The sequence below is a fragment of the Artibeus jamaicensis genome, unplaced genomic scaffold, assembly GCF_021234435.1.
Source record: "Artibeus jamaicensis isolate MK-2021 breed Jamaican fruit bat unplaced genomic scaffold, CSHL_Jam_final contig_410, whole genome shotgun sequence".
Lineage (NCBI taxonomy): Eukaryota > Metazoa > Chordata > Mammalia > Chiroptera > Phyllostomidae > Artibeus > Artibeus jamaicensis.
In genome coordinates, this window is record NW_026521820.1 from 4,056,636 (window position 1) to 4,073,280 (window position 16,645).

Below are 16,645 nucleotides of genomic sequence, written 5' to 3' on the forward strand. Positions count from 1 at the left end.
TGTCCGTTTAGGTCTATTGCTCAAATTTTATTAGGTTTTTCTCTTCCTGGAGTGGACTTGTGGGAGTTCTTTATATATTTTTGTGATCAAACCCTTGTCCAAGGTCTCATTAGCAAATATGTTTTCCCTTACGGTTGGTTCTCTTAATTTTAATGCTGTTTTTTAGCCATGTGGAAGCTTTTTATTTTAATGAGGTCCCATTTGTTTATTCTTTCCTTTATGTACCTTGCCCTAGGGGACATATCGGTGAAAAGATTGCTGTGCGGAATATCAGATTTCCCTGCAGATGTTTTCCTCTAGGACTTTTAGGGTATAATGACTTATATTTAAGTCTTTTATCCACGTTGAATTTATTTTTGTGAATAGTGTAAGTTGGTGATGGAGTTGCATTGTTTTGCATGTAGCTGTCCAAATCTCCAAACCCCATTGGTTGAAGATGCTATTTTTACTCAATTTTCTACTTCTGTGCCCCCTTTGTCAAATATTAATTGACCATACAGATTTGGGTTTATTTCCAGGTTCTCTATTCTATTCTATTGGTCTGTCTGTTTTTATGCCAGTACCAGGTTATTTTGATTACAGGGGTCTTGTAATACAGTTTGATATTAGTTACTGTGATCCCTCCTACTTTGTTGTTCTTTCTAAAAATTGCTGCAGCTATTCAAGGTCGTTTATGGTTCCATTTAAATTTTTGAAGTCTTTGTGCTATATCTATGAAATATGCCATTTATACTTAATAGGGATTGCACTGAACCTATAAATTGCCTTGGGTTGTATGGACATTTTGATGATGTTAATTCTTCCAATCCCTGGACACAATATGTTTTCATTTGTTTGTGTCTTCCTTGATTTCTTTCTTTGCTGTTGTGTAACTCTCTGAGTACAGGTCTTTTATACCTTTGTTTGGTTTATTCCTAGGTATTTTATTTTTCTTCTTACTATATCAAATGGGATTTTTTTTCCTGATTTCTGTTTCTGATATTTTCTTGTTGGTGTACAAAAATACCTTTGGTTTCTGAATATTCACTTTGTATTCCGCTGTATTGCCAAATTCACTTATTAGGTCAAGCAGTTTTTTGGTGAAATCTAGGATTTTCTGGGTATACTATCATGTCATTTGCAAACAGTGGCAGTTTTGTTTCCTCTTCTCTGATTTAAATGCCTTTTATTTCTTTTTCTTGTCTGATTGCTGTGACCAGGACTTCCAATACTATGTTGAATTGCAGTGGTGAAAGTGGGATACTTGTCTTGTTCCCAGATCTTAGGGGGAAAGCTCTAAGTATTTGCCCATTAAGTATGGAGTTATGTGTTGGTTTCTCATATATGGCCTTTAATATGTTGAGGAATGCCCCCACTAGTCCCACTTTCCTAAGTGTCTTATCATACATGGGTGCTCTACCTTATGAAATAGTTTTTCCATGTCTGTTGCTATGATTATGTGATTTTTGTCTTTCATTTTGTTTATGTGATGTTTTACATTTATCAATTTGTGAATATTGTACCATCCTTGCATCCCTGGGATGAATCCCACTTGATCATTATGTATGATCTTTTTATGATATTGCAGAAAGCGGTTTGCCAATATTTTGTTGAGGATTTTGGTGTCTATGTTCATCAGAGATATTGGCCTGAGGTTTTCTTTCTTTATTTATTGTGTCTTTATCTGGTTTTGGGATTAGAATGATGCTGGCTTCATTAAAAGAGTTTGAGCCTTGGCTGGTGTAGCTCAGTGTATTGACCATGGGCCTGTGAAGCAAAGGGTTGCTGGTTCTATTCCCAGTCAGGGCACATGCTTGGGTTGCAGGCCAGGTTTTGCACCTGTTTAGAGGACACGTGAGAGGCAACCATGCATTGATGTTTCTCTCCCACTCTTTCTCCTTCTCTTCCCCTCTCTCTAAAAATAGATACATAAATATATTTTTTTACGTTTGAGAATCTTCTGACTTCTTGGATTGTTTTAAATAACCTATGAAAGACAGGGGTTAGCTCTTCCTTAAATGCTTTTTAAAAATTTCCTGTGGGGAAAAAAAATTCCTGTGAAGCCATCTGCTCCAGGGCTTTTGTGTGTGAGAAGCTTTTTGATTACTGCTTTAATTTCATCAGCTGTTATTGAGCCTTTCGGGCTTTCTGTTTGTTCTTCATTCAGTTTTGGACGATTATGTTTTTCTACACATTTGTTCATTTTGCCTAGGTTTTCAAGTTTCTTAGCATATAGTTGTTCATAGTAATTTCTTCTAGTCCTTTGTATTTCTGTGGTATCTGTTGTAATCTCTCCTCTTTCATTTCTGATTGTGTTTATTTGGGTCCTCTCTTCTTTTTTATGAGTCTGCTTTAATGCTTGTCAATTTTGTTTATCTTTTCAAAGAACCAGTTTCTGTATTTATTGATCTTTAGAATAGTGCTTTTAGTCTTTTTGTCACTTCATTCTGTTCTGATCCTGGTTAAATCCTTCCTTCTACTTTGGGCTTTGTTTGTTGTTCCTCCAGTTCATGTATTGATAGAGTTACGTCATTTATTTGAAATGTTTCTGGGGGACTCCCAGCCAAGATGGAGGTGTAGGTAGACACACTGTGCCTGCTCATACAACTAAAATAAGGACAACAACAATTTACAAACAAAGCATATCCAGTATGAATAGAAAATTGAACTGTATGGAATTCCTACAGCCAGGGAATTGAAGTAGACATATTCATCCAGACTGGTAGGAGAGGTAGAGTCAGGTAGCCGGGTAGAGAGGGGTTGTGGCAATGCAGTGGCTAGGGGACCCCGAGCGTGCAAGGCAGCATCTGGCAGACCCACCAAGGCAGCAGATTGTAGAGAGGCATGGAGCACAAGATGGCTGGTGGACTGGGTGGTTCCACATTCATATGCATATAAACCAGGCAAAACTGGGGAACGAGACAGACCATAGAACCCAGCATCCCAGTGTGGGGAAATAAAGCCTCAAAACACCAATTGAAAACACCTGTGAGGGTTGAGGTGCCGGGAGAAACTCCCAGCCTCACATGAGAGTTCGTTGGAGAGACCTACAGGGTCCTAGAATAGTACACAAGCCCACCCAGATGGAAATCAGCACTAGAAGGGCCCAATTTGCTTGTGGAAATTGGGGGGGAGTGACAAATCTGGCAGAGAGCAGAGCATGTACCATTGTTCCCTCTTGGACCCCTTCCCCACATACAGCATCACAACCCAACGACTGGGTTGCCTTGCCATGGTGAACACTTAAGGCTCTGCCCCTCACTACATAACAGGCACACCAAGACAAAGAAATTGCCCAAACAAAAACAGTTCAAAGCTCCAGAAAAAAATACAACTAAGTGACAAAGAGATAGCCAACCTGTCAGACACACAGTTCAAAACACTGGTAATCAAGATGCTCACAGAATTGGTTGAATTTGGTCACAAATTAAATGAAAAAAATGAAGCCTGTGCTAAGTGAAATAAAGGAAAATGTACAGAGAACCAACAGTGATGGGAAGGAAACCGGAACTCAATAACTTCCTTCTGGAGTGGACCAGAAGGAAGGAAGAAACATCCAACCAGAAACAAGAATTCAAAAAAAATGAGGAGAGGCTTAGGAACCTCCAGGACATCTTTAAATGTTCCAACATGTGAATTATTGGGATATCAGAAGGAGAAGAGGAAGTGCAAGAAGTGAAAAAGTTATTTGAACAAATAATAAAGAACTTCCCTAATCTGGCAAAGGAAATAGACTTCCAGGAAGTCCAGGAAGCTCAGAGTTCCAAACAAGTTGGACCCAAGGAGAAGCACACCAAGGCACATCATACATTATCCACGATTAAAATGAAGGAGAGAATCCTAGAAGCAGCAAGAGAAAAGGAGACAGTTGCCTACAAAGGAGTTCCCATCAGACTCTCAGATGATTTCTGAATAGAGACCTTACAAGCAAGAAGGGGCTAGAAAGAAGTTTCCGTGTCATGAAAGGCAAAGACCTACATTCAAGATTATCTAGCAAAGCTTTCATTTAGAATGGAAGGGCAGATAAAGCGCTTCTCAGATAAGGTCAAGTTGAAGGAGTTTATCATCAGCAAGTCCTTACTATATGAAATATTAAAGGGACTTACCTAAGAAAAAGAAGATAAAAAACATGTACGGAAAAATGACAGGAAACAATTATTAACAAGCACACGTAAAACACAAACGATGCAAACAGCTAGAACAGGAACAGAACTACAGAAATGGAGATCACTTGGAGGGTTAGCAACAGGGCAATGGGAGGAGGAGAGAGGGGAAGAGGTACAGAGATAAGTAGCATAGATAGTAGGTAGAAAATAGGTGGAGGGTAAGAATAGTATGGGAAGTGTAGAAACTAAAGAACTTATGACACATGAACTAAAGGGTGGGAATGTGGCTGGGAGGGGGTGTGCAGAGTGGAGGGGAGTCAATGGGGGACAACTGTAATAGCATAGTCAATAAAATTTATTTTTTAAAATGTTTAGCCCTCACTGGTGTAGCTCAGTGGATTGAGCGTGGGCCTGCAAACCAGAGTATTGCGGTTCAATTCCCAGTCAGGGCACATGCCTGTGTTGCAGGCCAGTTCCCAACAGGGGATGCATGAGAGGCAACCACACATTGATATTTCTCTCCCTCTCTCCTTCCCTTCCCCTCTAAAGATAAATAAATAAAATATTTTTAAATGTTTCTATCTTTTTTTGGTAGGCCTGTATTGGTATGAACTTGCCTCTCCAGATTGCCTTCACTGTGTCCCATAAGTTTTGGACTGTCATAACTTCATCTTCATTTGTTTCCAGAAATTTTTGACATCTTCCTTGATCTTATTCTTAACCCATTCATTGTTTAATAACATACTATCCATTCTCCATTAATATGAGTGTTTTTTAGTTTTATCCTCAAGGTTGGTTTGAAGTTTCAGTCTCTTGTGGTCAGAGAAAATGCTTGATATGATTTCAATTTTCTTAAATTTGTTGAGACTTGTTTTGTGTCCTATTATGTGGTATATCTTTGAGAATGTTGCATGTGCATTTGAAAAGCTCTCATGGTATGAAAGGCTGTATATATTCAGTGAAGTCTATTTTCTCTAGGTCATTGTTCAATGTCGTAATATCTTTGTTGATATTTTGTTTGGAGGCTCTATACATTTCTGACAGTGGGGTGATAAAATCTCCTACTATAATTGTGTTTCTGTTAATATCTTTCTTGAAATCTTCCTAGATTTTCCTTATGTATTCGGGTGCTCTTATGTTGGGTTCATATATGTTCACAATGTTTATGTTTTCTTGATGGATTCTTCCCTTCCTTGAGTATTATAAAATGTCCTTCTGTGTCTCTTTTTTATTGTCTTTGTTTGAAGTGTATTTTGTGTTTTATGAGAATTGGTACCCTGGCGCTTTTTTTTCCTGTCTGTTTCCTTGGAATATGTGTTTCCAGCCCTTCACTTTTAGTCTGTGTAGGTCTTTTGTTCTGAGGTGGGTCTCTTGTTGGCAGCATATGTGTGGGTCCTTATTTATTATCCACTCAGCTACTCTTTGTCTTTTGATTGGAGTATTTAATCTATTTATATTTAAGGTTATTATTGATAGGTACTTCTTTGCCATTTTACTCCCTTTGTACCTGTGTTCCTCTCTCTATCTCTCTCTTATTTCTTTCTTTAAAAGCAGTCCATTCAGCGTATCTTGCAGTGTTGCTTTGGTGGAGATGTATTCTTTGAACTCTCTTTTGTCTGCAAAACTTTTTATTTGGCTTTACATTTTAATTGACAGTCTTGCTGGATAGAGTAGTCATGGTTGCAAGCCTATGTTTTCACTACTTGAAATATTTCTTGCCAATCCCTTCTGGCTTGTACTGTTTCTATTGAGAAGTCAGCTGATAGCTGTATCAAGGTTTCCTTGTATATTACTTCCAGTTTGTCTCTTGCATCCATTAAGATTTTCTGTCTGTCTTTGAATTTTGTCATTTTATTTATAATGTGTCTTCAAGTGGACCTGTTTGGGTTCGTCTTAAATTGGACTCTGTGTTTCCTAGATTTACGTGACTTATTCTCTCATCAAATTAGAAACCTTATTTCTCATCAAATGATGGTTTCCCATCATTACTTTTCAGATAGGTTTTCTATCCCTTGTTCTTCTTCTCCTTCTGGTACTCCTATTATATGTATATTATTCTTTTTCATGTTGTCTTGCATTTCCCTTATCACCTCTTTGTGCTTTCTGAGTCATTTTTCCTTTTTGTGGGGGAAACTTGGCGTGCAAGTTCCCCCAGATGGTCAATCTCTCAAAGGAGAAGGACCAAGAGCCCCCTCCTCAAGGGCTTTTATTAGGTTCATAACACACAGGAATACAGGTAAAGCTCATCCATCAATGTCAGGTGGCAAGGATCAAACAATAGACAACATTTCAAAGAAATCTGAGGTCTTAGTTCGAGTCAGTGTCTGTCAGGTAAGGGGGTTGCAGAAACTTTGAGAGATATACTCATTTCCTGCTTGGACCCTTATCGTATGAATCAAAGCATTCTTAGCAAAGCAGGATTCACAGGACTTTACAAATTCTTATATCAGATCACCCTGGAATCTACTCTAGCTGGCAGAGGACTGCACCACCTTCCCCATCATAGGTTTTTAGGCTTAAGTGGATTTGAGCCAGAAAGCGCTTCCCCCAGATGGAAATGGGGACTCAGGCTATGTCAGAATAGCTGGAGGCGAGGGTCCAGCACTCCCTCTTTGTTGCAGCCCCCCAATTCTTTCCTTGAGGGCCTGCCAAGTGATGGTGTCTGGCTTAGGTTGCCCCCCCTCTGAGGGGTCTTACCTGTCATTTACAAACCAAGCACTGGGGTCCAGAGATGGATGAAACAGAAGCAGCACTCCTGCCAGGGAGATAAGCTTTGTCTCTTAAGTGGCTCACATTCCAGAGGTCGATCACTTAGCCTTATCCATGGGGGATTTACAGCTCCTGAAACCAGGCATGCCGGTTTCCAACACCTTTTCTTGCTCTTTATGGGTGTTTTTTTCCACCTTGTCCTCCAGCTCGCTGATTCAATACTCTGTTTCATCTGTCCTGCTTTTGATTCCTTCTTCTGTGTTCAGAAATTGTATTCTTCATTTCCTCTTGGCCATTGTTGATAGTTTCTATCATTTTTGGTGTTGATACAGATTGCAGTGAGTTCATCATAGTTTCCCTGGAGTTTTTGGTAATTCTCAGTGAACTCACTGAGTTTCCTTATAACATTGCTTTGAACTCAATATCTGATAGTTGAATTGCCTATATTCATTTAGCATTCTTTCTGAGGCTCCTCCTTTCCTTTCATTTGGGGTTTCTTTGTCTTCTTGTTGTTTGTGAGACTTTTATTCTTAGCCTGTCCTTCTTAAATTTATTTTTTCTGACTCCCTGTGTTTGCGGTGTGAACTTCTATGGTAGGAGACCTGTGAGATTCAGTGGTGTAGTCTCTTTGATCTACTGAACTCTTTTATGTTGGCTCCCTGGATGTATTTGGGTTTTGATTATTTTGGGGTCTTTCCTTGGTGGGTCCCTCTCTTCAGCTGGTCAAGTGCGGGTCACTCCAACCACCACGTCTTGTATGCCGTTGCGCATGTGTGGACAGGTTGTGTTGAAGCTGGTTCTTCTGTCCGTCCAAGGTTTTGAGGCTTCTCATTATTGTTCAGTTGTTTGTTCTTAGTAATTTCTCCACCATTTAGTTGTAATTTCAGATTGGTCCTGGGTGTAGGTTAGTGTGGCTTCCTCTCACTCCTTCACCATCTTCCTTTAATATCTATTGGTTGTTCCTTTGTTGATGGGTTTCCTCTTCCAGCAGGTAGCCTGGTGTTCACAGCTCCAACCTACTTTTATGTGATCAGTTTGAGGGGGAAGGCAAAATGGATTAAGATAGGAAGATTGTCTTCTATGGGATTTTATGTACCAACCCATAAAGAAGAGATAGGAGATACTGTGGATAAGTGGATATCCTGTGAATAATGTCAGGTGACATGTCACCTGACTAGCCACTTTTTAGAATGGGTGGAAGAAGATAAGACTGTTGTTACAGAGGAAATGGATTCTGTGTTGAAGAAAACAGTGAGCTTGTGGAGGTCAGTTTATGAGATACAGTGAGAGTAAAGGATAGAAAATAGACATAGTGTATGAGAGAATAGAGTTAACCAAAACAGTAATAAAGTTCCAGAATATAGTGAAGTGAGCTAAGATCTAGGAGGGATGCTGTGTAGTATTTACACTTGTATGGAACAGCAATTATTTACAGTAATTCTGGAATAAAAATCATATGACAGAATCTATATGATCTGAATAATAAGAATAGGAAGTACCTGACCTAGAGTAGTGTGCTATTATTGGAACACAAGTGAAAGAAGGAAAATTAAAAATATGCTATGAAAGAGAGAACAAGGAAAACCAAACAGTGCAATTAAACACAAATAAAATGAAGAAAACTAAACAGAAAGAAGAGAAATAAAAAAATACTAATAAAATAAAAGAAGTAAAAATACTGAAATAATAATACAAATAGATAACAACATGCAAATTCTCTGGAATAGCAAAATGAAATTTGTCTCAGTTTCTCATTTGTTGGACATTATTAGCCTTGTAATACCTATTTGGGTCTGACTATGGTCCTTTCACAGCTCCAGGTCTTACTGTCTCAATTGGGGAAAAAAAAAGAAAAAGCTATAATAAAAGCTTGCTGAGTTTGAGCAAGTGAGTTCTGGTCTTCCTGGCTGCAGCAGGCTTAGGGAGGTTGGGTTTCACACTTGCCCAGCCTTCTGCCCCAGGCCAGCACCTTCAGTCCATGAGTTGTGGCCTTTTTCAGGTGTACCCATTAGGGGCCACTTACACATCACCTTCTCAATCTTCACTGTCCTAGGTGCTATGCACTCTCCAAGTCTCTTGAGGGTAGTTCAGCTCCCCCACTGAGTTAACTCTTTCTGGGGACTGCTAACTCCCTGAGTCTGCTGTTCTCTGTAGAAGGTGCTTTCTCCTCTTCGCAAGTCAGTTTGGCCACTGTGGCAGTGGGTACTTGTGCACTGCCTCCAGCGCTGAGGTGGGGGAGGAGGACCAGGGTCACTGCAGTGGTTGTGGCAGGAATGGGGATGTAGTGGCTGGGGCACGAGGTTGTGGCTGTTGAGGCAGCGGGGGTGCACCAGGGGCAACCAATGTGGGAGAGTTTCATAAATAGCCACCAAGAGCCATTTTTTTTGTTTGTTTTTAACAAAATCCTGTTCAAGCCTACCATTCCTGACAAGTGCCCGGCCTCTCACACAGCCCAACTATCCAACCAGACTGGAGACTACCTGAGTCTGGGTCCAACACAGTCCAATTCTCCCTTCTCCAGACATCATCTGCAATTTCTTTGTTAAAGGACCCAGCCTGGCGTCTGCAGTCTCAGCGGGTGAACACTACCCCTGTGCATCTACCACTTCGTTTTTATTCCCCCCAGCAACTTCAAGCATCCAGGTTCATCCTGGTGCCACTCTTTCCTTCCAGTTTGGCAGGGGAGGGAGCTGTTGATTTGTCTCTCTTCTAAGAATCTGGCATGTGTCACGCCTGGGGCTGCAGTAGCCCTGGTCCTCGAGCTGGTCCCAGGGACTTTCATTGTCCCAAAGCAATCTCCTTACCATCTGTTTTTCAGTGTCCTGTACAGTTTTGGCCTCCAACCTTAATATATGCTGGGATTACCACTGGCTGTTCACTATTCCTCAGATCAGCTAGGTGTTCCACCTGTGCACAAGGGGAAGTGGACTCAGCTCCTACCTACCCTGCCACCATTTTCTATTGTCTATTGTTTTGTCATAATTTTTAACGCCTCAGACAATGAAATGTCAATCATGATAGAATCTCAGTGATTTGTGTACAGTTATTATTTTATTCAATTAAGTAACTTTGTTCAAACGTGCTTGCCTCTGATACTAATCTCTTCCATATATTCAATACATATTAAGATATCAAACATGTAAGAAAAGGTAAAATTTCCCCACTGGTTTAGAAAACCATAAAATGAAGCAGATTAAGAGGTTGTAATGAAATAAAATGAAATTCATATTTGTGAATATTATGCTTAAGTATTGTTTACGTACCTTGGTTACTTTTCCAGAGGAATGACAATGTAAACAGGAGGTTAAACTTTGTATCCCACAGAAATTAAGTATGGTCATATTCTTAAAAATTGGCTTTTCTACTTGTTAGTTGTTTGACCTTAACCAAGTTGCTATCTCTCCAGGCCTCAGTTTTAAGTAAGTAAGAGGTTGAATTTGGTTGTCTTGTTCCAAATTTTTAATGACTTTTTAAAAGATTTTATTATGTTTTAGAGAGAGAGAAAGGGAGGGAGAATAAGAGGGAAACATCTGTTGGTTGCCTGTCACATGCCCCCACCTGGGGACCTAGCCCACAACCCAGAAATGTACCCTGACTGGGACTCAAACCTGTGCAGTTCGGTTTGCAGGACAACACCCAAACCACTGAGCCATACCAGTCAGGGCTTGTCACCAATTTTTATAGTCCTAGGACAGTACTGGTTTTCAATACAGGGTGGGGAAAAAGTAGGTTTACAATTGTTCATATGGAAAAAATAATAATACAAGAATAAACTGGTTTGTGTTTTCAAAATTGTAAACCTTTTCCTGCACCCTATATATCTATTTTGCAAATAATTCTGTACACTGACACTACTTGTAAAAGTAAAGGGAAAAGTAAAATCTTGTAGATTTATGTGGAAACCTCAATATCACCTTCAAACTCTGGAAAGTATGTGATTAAGGTTGCTGTTATAGAAAAAAACTGGTTTTATTTTTCTTACCCTTTATCAGACTGACAGCTGATAAAGTGAGACAATATGAGACAAGATCAACAAAAAGAAAAACAACCCCAGTGAAACTTGAAGGAGAAGCACTCACTATAAGTGAAAAATAAGAAATTTTTAAAGGTTTATCAGATAAAGCATTTAATTGCATTAATGAAACAATATGGAGTACTACATTTAGTTAACTGAAGTTTTCGATCTTAAACTTAAAATATCTTCTAAAATTAATTTCAGTATATTTTCTTAGAGTAATTCCGGTTAACTAAGAATTTGACTTGAAGAATTCCAATCTTTAAGCAAAATTTCAGTTTATTTCAACATAACAAAATCATTGTATTCATGATTTGACAACACACTTAAAAGATGTACAATGTAAAGAATTTGAATTATAAACTTTTCAATATTAATATGTTGGTTGTAAGCAAGTTTATGTACTTGTAATCTCTTCTACTGTCAGAAATTGGATCCAATGGAATTGGATTAGCAAGAATGGCTACTGTTTCCATTATGGTTATCTTAAATACATGTGCTAGTGTTGGACAGTTTTACCCATGCAAATCTATTTTTGGGTAGTGTGAAAATCTGAAGTGGTGATAATGTGAGGTTTCAAATTCTGTAAATATAATTTTATTTAATCAAAAATAGTTATTAAATACTACTTTAAAATTTTTCTGTTTGCATTTATAAGTGAGATCATCTTTTATTATTAAGAGCCTATTCTATGTCCAGTATTCCACTATAGTCTAAAACAAAAAGCTTCTGTCGGCAAAGAACTTTTAGTCTAGATGTGGACATTATACTCATATACAACAAACAAACTAGGGAATAGTGGAATGTAAAGTCTATTGCTGACTCGAAGTGCAGTAGAAGCTTAAAGGAAATGTGGACTTAGACTCATCAGACTTAGAGGAAGTGGAAGATGAGCCAGGCTTAAAGAATTGAATAGATTAATTCAGTGAAATGAAGGAACTGGTCACAATCAAGGGCAGAAAAATGAGCCAAGTAGTGATCAGGTCGGAACAAGTTAAGTGAAAACCCTACATTAAAAGCAGAATTTGAATTGGAGAATAGGTAGGGAAATGAGCATAACCATTTTTTAGATTGTTTACCTTCCTTTACATAAGCCACTCTGATTTCTAAAAGAAGAAAAGTATTTTGATTGCCTAAAGCCCTTTGAGAGCCAAAGTGTGATGATATGAAGAAAAAAAAACAATTTGTAAGAAATATTGGAAGGAAATCTAGGCTTAAATTAGACGGTTTTATCCTATACATTAGAGGATCTATGGTGTTTAACTCAGAAAATCAAAGGGTTGCATATAAAAATTTTACTGTCAGGATTTTTTTTTTATCCTAGTCAGGTTGATTTTACCACTGTGGGAACAATTGTGTATTTTTTTAAAGTTTTTATTTATTTTTAGAGAGAGGGGAAAGGAAGGAGAAAGAATGGGAAAGAAACATCAATGTGTGGTTGTCTCTCATGTGTCCCCTACTAGGGACCTGGTCTGCAACCCAGGCATGTGCCCTAACTGGGAATCGAACTGGAGACCCTTTACTTCACAGGCTTGTGCTCAATTCACTGAGCTACACCAGCCAGGGCAACAATTGTGTATTAATATCAAAGTATTGTTGAGCCAAATGGAAATACTCCTTTCAAACCACTATAATTTGCATCCAACCTTGAGCTCAACTGATTTACTCCTATGTCCTTTCCCTCATTTTCAACTGTCTAAATCTTCTTAGACTGTCTACCACCCTACATGAAATTTTCCTCTTCAGCCACAAATGTCATTTCTCTCTTGTGCTTCTCTACCTAATGTAGAACAGTGAATACATTTGTCCCTTATTGGCAGGGACTATAATTTTTTATTGTGTACTCTTCAAAGGTAACATAGCAGGTGCTTGGTAAATGGCAACTGATTCCTCAAAATCATCAGTAATACCTTTATGATAAATTAATACATTCTGGAAATGCTAAATACCAGCTAGATAGATGTAATGTCCTGGCTCTTTCCTGATAGTTTAGGAGTACCCCACCATTCACTACTTATTGAGGTTCTTTTCATTCTGTGCTACCTACTAACATTCATGCCTCAAGTTTTAGCTACCTTACCATGTGTTTTTAAAATTTTTTTAAGTCAAAAACCTATGAGTGGGGTATAAATAGTTGGAAAGCCTGTGAAATTTGAATATCCCTTTTGAGGATCATTAGTGATTGAATTGATCATCTGGAGCTTTCCAAGAAAGTATAGTTTGTTTTCTGTTGGCTTTTATGTGTATGTACGAGGAGATGGGAGATAGTAGTAGAATGAGAGGTCCTTATATTTAAAAGTACTTTCAAGAGATAGCATTACCATATTCATAAAAACAAATGTATTGAGTATCTACTGCAGTTCTTTAAAATGAGTCTCTAAAGAAAATGGTATGCTTTCTGAATTCCTTTGCTTTCTGGAGCTATCTCATGGAATGGAATAGGTTTTCTTATAAACTTTTGAGCATTTTTTAAGAGACTATAAATCATACCAGAAAAGCTTTAAGGAATCTAAGAAGGCAAAGAAAATTGTGAATCAAATATGCAGCATTCATTTTCTACTGGGACACTTAGATCAGATTCATAATGTAATAAGGATTTATTTTTATGTACACTGAGTTCTTTTATGTAGAATCTATAGGACAAGTCTGTTTTCCAGGATCTAGGTCTAAGTTATGCTTAACATTTAGCCAAAAGTCAGGAATTCAACCAGTAATCAAATAATGGTTCCTACACAAAACAGTTTTCCTCTATATCGATTTACTTTATCATATGTTTTCTAGGCATACATTTTGGCATCATCCACCCAAAATGGTGAGAACTGACTAAACCAAGCATACCCTGACCACATGGAGAAAGAAGTGACACTAGAAGCTGCAAACAAACATTGTACTGAACAGACTGACAACAGACCACTCTAGCAAAGGACAATAAATGCCACATGAGATGATCCCCTCAACACAAAATTGTAAGTAACTTTAGGGAATTACAGGGTGACTACAAAATTGTCTCTGCTGGCTCAATTTAAAAAAGTCTTCATTTTGAAACTTGTGGCCTGTATGCTTGTAAATTAAGATACAGTGAATTGTCAAGTAATGGACTGGTTTGTGGATGAGATTTTAAGGCAAAATACAATGCAGTATTCCCCCCAAAATAACTGGGGACCTTTGTCTTTAAACCTGAGGCAGTTTACATGAATTTGGATAACTAGATTAAAATTAAGTTATTGGATGTTTGCCTAGGAGAACCAATTAGAGGGCTTTAGTCTTGATTCAGCAAGAAATAGGGATGCAGCATAGCTCAGCCTCCTGAAACAGCATAGTAGAAATTGACAAAGTAATGAAATTTATGGAAATTAAATAAACGGATTTTAAGAAATTAAGTCTAGTGGTAAGGGAACTGGACAAGTGGCTAATGTAATCTAGAAGTGAAGAAATCCTGAACAGAATAGTGGCAATGAGAATGGAAGTGAATGAGTAAATTAAAGATGTTTCAAAAGGGAAAATTATAGAACATCATGATGAGTTGGGTAAAAGGGTGGTGTCAAAAATGATATATTTTCTGTACTAGACAATCACGGTATCACTGAAAGTGGACAGTTTAGAGAAGCTGGTTTGAGAAGCAAAGATGCTGAGTCCCATTTTTGTAATGCTGAATTTAAGATGATGTTTAGGCATTTTGTTTGAAATGCTTTAATTAAAGCCTGCTGAATATATCGGCCTGGGATTCTATGTAAAAGTCAATCTGAAGAGGTAAATTTGTCAGTATCCACAAAAAGCAGGTAAGGTTAGGCAAGCTAACTGAAACTCTATTGTGGTCAATAGATCCCTTTTAAAAATAAATATATAAACAATTTAACGTAAATAAATTACTTGATTAGGTATGTAATTTAAAGTAAGCATTTCCAAAATTAAATGAAAACTTTCCCCTTTTCCTCAAAGTGTTAGTGCCTATAAGAAAATCCCTACTTTTGTATCATTTATGAAGATCAGTGACTAAAATGTGTTACTATTCTTGAATCTTAATCTCTATTTCCATTAATAAAACAAAGATCTCTCCCAGTATTAAACTGAAATAATGAAATTGGGAATTTCAAGTCCAAATAATTCACTCAGTTAAAACTTTGTAAAATTGATGTGGCTTTAATTTCTCAAGTGGAGAGGCAAGTAACTGAATTGTGGGAAATGTACTGGTCTCCAGTTTCAAGAAACAGTGTAGTACAAAGACCTGGCATTCTGGCTGAAGAGTTGTAATAATAAACAAATTTGAAAATCAGGAAGATAAGTTTTTCAAGAGTGCAACTGTGGCATTTCAAAAGAGGTATAACGAGAAAGAGGTATATTCTGGAAGCCGGCCAAAATTTGTTTAGATAATTGAGGTTCCTTAATTTAGATACTTGCTTTTGATGGAGAAACACAGTGAGGAGGAAATGAAGAAGGTTCTAAGAGGTCTGAAACTTTCTCCTTCTCATCCTAAATTGGATTTGCTTCTGAAGAAAACTTAGGCCCCCCCACCCCCCACCCCCACCCCCACCCCACCCCCCCGCGCAAAAAAAAAAAAAATCAAGTAGCAATTTGATACTGCTTAAATTGTAGGCAGTTAAAAAAGTCACCAAAGCAGCCCTGGCTGGTGTAGCTCAGTGGATTAGGCATGGGCTCTGAATCAAAGGATCACTGGTTAAATTCCTAGTCAGGGCACATGCCTGGGTTGTGGGCCAGGTCCCCAGTGGGAGCTATGTGAGAGGCAACCACACACTGATGTTGCTCTCCCTCTTTCTCTCTGCCTTCCACTTTCTCTAAAAAATAAATATTAGCCCTGGCTGGTGTAGCTCAGTGGATTGAGCACGGGCCTGCGAACCAGACAATCGCAGTTCGATTCCCATAAATATTAGCCCTGGCTGGTGTAGCTCAGTGGATTGAGCACGGGCCTGCGAACCAGACAATCGCAGTTCGATTCCCAGTCAGGGCACATGCCTGGGTTGCAGGCCGGTTCCCTTCCCAGCAGGGGACGCACTAGAGGCAACCATACATGGATGTTTCTCTCCCTCTCTCCTTCCCTTCCCCTCTAAAGATAAATAAATAAAATCTAAAAAAAAACCTTTAAAAAAGTGGCCAAGGTAAAATACACTTTTTAAAAATTATTTAAAAGCAAATATTTTGGTTTTCCAGGAGCTAAACATTGTTTTGTAGGATTCCTATTTAGAAATTCAAGCTGCATGTCATTAGACAGAAATACTATATTATTCTATATCTTTAATTGATTTTTAATATGTACTATTTTAGTGATATGTAAGGAAACCTAAAATGTTAATCTGTGCTTCCAAAGAGCATTTTAAAAACTCAGTAATATGTCTTCTGGATATATCAGGATCTTTGAAACCAGTTCATCTCAATATTTGAACCATTTGATTAATCCAAGTTCAGTGAACCTACGACTTCAAATCAGGTTATCCAGAAATGGGAACATTTTTTTCCCTGTATTTCCATTCTACTTACATGTAACATACATGCCTGATCCATTGATTTCTACTATCTTTTCAGAACTAAATTATGGAAGTAAGTCAAGATTTAGTATTGATTATAGTCATGTAACATTCATTCTGAACTTGTATTCCTTTAATATTTCTTTAATTACTAAGCAGTCTTATAGCACTGCATTTTTATTAGCAAATTATATATATTCCAATTTTGGCTGTGCTGTTTTACTGATTAAATGTATAATTTTGTGTAACTTAAAATTAGTTAATATTTCTATATACATCTATATTTTCATCTCATTTTATAATCACCCAATTAAATACTAGAAAAATACTATGGTATTACTGTAGTGTTTAACTTA

General features: G+C 37.9%; 1 pseudogene; it reads left to right on the plus strand.

Moving 5' to 3' along the window:
* LOC119041628 (tubulin alpha-1A chain-like) overlaps positions 1 to 16,645 on the plus strand; it is a 178,464-nt pseudogene that overhangs the window by 46,936 nt on the left and 114,883 nt on the right.